The following is a 4,200-nucleotide window of genomic DNA, read 5'->3' on the forward strand; positions in this document are numbered from 1 at the left end:
AAGCAAATAACACTATCATTAGGCTGGAAGCTCAGTGTCAGTAATCAGACTTTTGAAAAACAACAGCATTTGAACAGTGGTGTCATAAATCAGAACGTTTAGATAGCAAGTGGCTGGACCAGGCCCCAAAATTATTCCTACCCACCCCATCCAGTCAGGGGCTTGCTGAGTCATTTTGGGCCTAGTCTGGCAACTGTAAAGGCTGTTCTGTCAGTCGAGACATGTGCCAAGCAGGCTCTCCTTTCCTTGGGTATAGAGCAGGAGCGGGGAATCTCAGGCCCAAGGCCCAAATGTGGCCCTCTGGCCCTTGGAACCCACCCCAAGTCAGGCCCTCACTGGGTCTGCTTTGTACCCCAAATGTTTTTGTCTGGTTAGAACAGAGCTTTCCAAACTTTTCATGTTGGTGACACACTTTTTAGACATGCATCATTTCGCAGCATAGTAATTCAGTTTTACTAGCAATCTGGAGGTTAAACTAACCCCTTTCCAGCCTTGGGAAGAGTGCGGGAAGCATTTGTGTGACACACCTACGGACTGCAGCAGATGCATTTAGAACTGTGATAATACCTCGTTTGCCTGCATGGAAGAAAGAGGGGTGTGCGCGTGTTTGTGTGTAGACACTAGCCTATTGTACAAAAGTAAGACCCACATTCATTACTCTACCTGCTTTTGCCTCTTCCCACCACAGGCACATGGCCCTCAGAAGTCTGCCCAGAAGGGAATCTGGCCCTTGGGCTGATCAAGGTTCCCTACCTCTGATCTAGAGAAAGGCGATGGGTTATAGGACTAGGAGAAGTGCGAAAAGGGCAGGTGGAGATGGCTTTCAAAGTAACGGCCAGTTCTGTAGGAAGAAGAATTGTTTCCAAGCTCTTGTCCAGTCCCTCTTGGGAAAGTCTTGCATGGAGGGAGGAAGGAGAGCCTGCCTAGTGCTTAGCAACAGCAGCGAGCTCTGCGGCTTCTAGCCAAGGGAAGAGAATGAGGGCTGATGTTCAGAGACATAGTAATAGATGAGCTAATAATCCACAAAGGATGTTATGAGCAGAGGCAAAGTACTGGGGGGAAACGAGATCCCACATGAGTTTGCAGTGGCTTCCTTGGGGATTGCAGCAGTTTCCCAGCAATATTTCTAGGCCTCCCATGTGCCCTGTCCCCCTACAACCTTCTAATTGGTTTGCTTCATGGTATTAAACCGCAGCTCCGAACAGAACAGATTGAAACACACCATGACACACACACACACACACTTTCCCCCTTGGTTTTTTTTTAATACTGCAGCTTTATTTGAATGAAACAGTCCATGTTGAGATTCTATAGGGAACACTGTTGTAGTGGATGGAGTGGGTGGGGAAAGTTTATAAAACATCTCACCCTGTTTCAAAGGTCCCTTGGGTCCCTTGTGTTTTGTGCTTTTAGGGTTCTCCTCCCCCCAAATGTTAGATACTTGCCGGAGAGGGTTGACGCCGTCCCCTTGCTCTGCGTGGTGATGGAAATGCTTCTTGAGGGAGCAGAGGAGGAGCATACACTGAAGGTGAAACTGAAGGCAGGGAATGGCGCCAGATTCCCAGACGAGTGTCTCAGAATCCCAGGGAAGAGAGTGACAAACAATGAAGGACCACTTCGCACAATCCATTGACCCGGAGTCCCTTTGTTAACTGTTCCGGCAGTTCACATGATTCATTAGCCCATTTGGCTTTGGAGCAAAAAGGCTGACGGACTCCAGGAACACTGCTAATGGTTGGCTTGAGCTGCTTCTCCCTTTAGCACTTTTTCCTAACGTGGAGGATTTAGTTATCATTCCTCTTTGCAGGCTACTGTACAAAACTGCATCATACTGGCCTAGGAACGGAGCAGTTACCAATTGCAAACTTGAGCATGTGAAATGCGGCCTCAAGGCAGGTCCCAAATTTCTCTTCCTTCCAGATCTGAGATGCCACTGCCAATTAGGTGCGGGACGTTGGCTTCTTGACCTTGTATAACTTGGTAACTGGAGTTTCTGTGTGAAGAGTGATTTTGCACAGAACTATTACCTGTGCTTGTAAGGGTGGCTCGGGAAATCCAGCCAGATGGGCAGGGTATAAATAATAAAATGATAATTATTATAATTATTATAATAATTATCATCATCATCATTATCATCATCTCTGTCACCTTGGCTAAAAGCAGCTTGTGGCAAAGGTGGAAGCTCAAACTAGGCACAGTGCAGAAGAACCATCGTTTTTCTAATTAGTGGCCCCATGAGGTGGATATGAAAATCAGGAAAGCGGTGCTCTGGGAGAGGGTGACTTACTACTCTTGCTCTCTGTACTATTTTTCTCAATATAAAGCCTCAAAGTTGCCATCAGCGCTCTCTGTGTGGCGGGTGTGTGTGTGTTACATCTCTCAGTTTAGCCCCAAGAATTCAGAAATGGTTCACCTGTATGTAGTTCCTAGCTAGGGAACCTTGGAAATGTAATGATATAGAAAGGTATCATGGTGGTTTCTTGAACCTGAAACCAGAGGAATGAAGATCTAGTGAAGAGAAGATATACAAAGTATTCTAATGTGTTAACATAGTGCATGTGTTACCACTTCTTCATCTATATAGTTGCAAAAGTCAAGCAGTCAGACCTATTTGGCCATCCAAATTCAACTATGGAACATAGGGAGACGTGCTCTTGATTTTGTAAGTGGCAAACCAGCCTTCTGGATGCCTCATTTTTTCCTCTGCTTCCAGAGTCCTAACTCCCAGTACTTAGAGCCATAGAATTGTAGAGTTGGAAGAGACCCCAGGGGTCATCTAGTCCAACCCCCTGCAATGCAGGAATCCTGCCCCAAGCCTTCCCTGGGTGGGCTCAAGCCACCAACCTTCTGGTTAACAGCCAGGTGCTATTTGCATGTCCCAATTGATAACCTTCAGCCCTTCCATTCCAAATCCACCCACCGCCAGTCTTCTAGTGTTGGTGTGGACTGTATATGCTCAAGTTTTGAAATATCACAGCCAGCCTCAAAGTCCTTGCACCTCAAGGATGTAGGAAACTAACTCCGCTTGTCCTTGAACCACAAGGGTGGGCTGGCCCATATCCTGCAACAGAGCTCTCAATTGGCCTCCCCTTGTGCTCTTAAAAGATGCGCTCACTGGAGTACCTTCTCTGTGTTGTTCCATATTAGAGGAGCACAGGTGCAAGGCATCTGGAAATACAATAGGTTTTTCAAAGACCCACTATGGGAGCCCAGATCAGAAGACACAACACACTTTGATGCTGAGCCCTGCAGGGGATCAGGCATTTTACAAGCAACCCACATTGAGGGGAAAATATAGCCTGATTTGCAGATCGTGTCACCTCTTCATTCATGCTTTGTGATTTAAATGGGACATGGGGGCCTTTGCCCATTCAACATCCACCGAGAAGAGGTGTCAGAATGAGAGCAAGACGCTGCAGACAGAGCATAGGTGAATGGATTGCCTGCTATTTTGGTTATTTATTTAAAAATATCCCTAAACCACCAGGGCCAGTACAGTAAATGAATATAACATATGCACACATAAAACAACAGCAGCAGGGCAGGTGAGTCAGAAGTAGATCAAGTACCAACCTAAGCCTAGGTGAGAATATGTGCCTTCCCTTGGCACCAAAAGTGTAAGGACGTTTGTGCCAGCCATATCTGGATGGAAGAGCACTCCAAAGATGGGGCATTGCTACTGAGAAAGCCCTCTCCCAGGCTGCCCCATAACAGAAATTAAAAGGTAAAAAGGTAAAGCACCCCTGGACGGTTAAGTCCAGTCAAAGGCGACTATGGGGTTGTGGTGCTCATCTCGCTTTCAGGCCGAGGGAGCCGGTGTTTGTCTACAGACCGCTTTCCAGGTCATGTGGCCAGCATGACTAAACCACTTCTGGCGCAATGGAACACCGTGACAGAAACCAGAGCGCACGGAAACACTGTTTACCTTCTCGCCACAGCGGTACCTATTTATCTACTTGCACTGGCGTGCTTTCAAATTGCTAGGTTGGCAGGAGCTGGGACAGAGTAGCGGGAACTCAACCCATCGCAGGGATTCAAATCGCCAACCTTCTGATCGGCAAGCCCAAGAGGCTAGTGATTCTTGTGTCCCATAACAGAAATCATTCAACTAACTTTAGAACCTCAAAGCAGAAATCATTCAACTAACTTTAACATAACAGAAATCATTCAACTAACTTTAGAACCTCAAAGCCTTTTTAC

At 46.7% G+C, this 4,200-nt stretch overlaps 1 protein-coding gene across 3 annotated transcripts in view; it reads right to left on the bottom strand.

Moving 5' to 3' along the window:
* Positions 1-1,256: 1,256 nt before the first annotated feature.
* The window catches only part of MDGA1 (MAM domain containing glycosylphosphatidylinositol anchor 1), a 254,707-nt gene continuing 251,763 nt past the window's right edge, over positions 1,257-4,200 (bottom strand). For all 3 annotated transcript variants that reach the window (XM_081000125.1, XM_081000124.1, XM_081000126.1), the window contains exon 18: positions 1,257-4,146. The gene's annotated coding sequence lies outside the window, so the exon portion shown is untranslated. The remainder of the gene's footprint in view (positions 4,147-4,200) is intronic.

The sequence above is a fragment of the Podarcis pityusensis genome, assembly GCF_964106645.2.
Source record: "Podarcis pityusensis genome assembly, chromosome: 3".
Lineage (NCBI taxonomy): Eukaryota > Metazoa > Chordata > Lepidosauria > Squamata > Lacertidae > Podarcis > Podarcis pityusensis.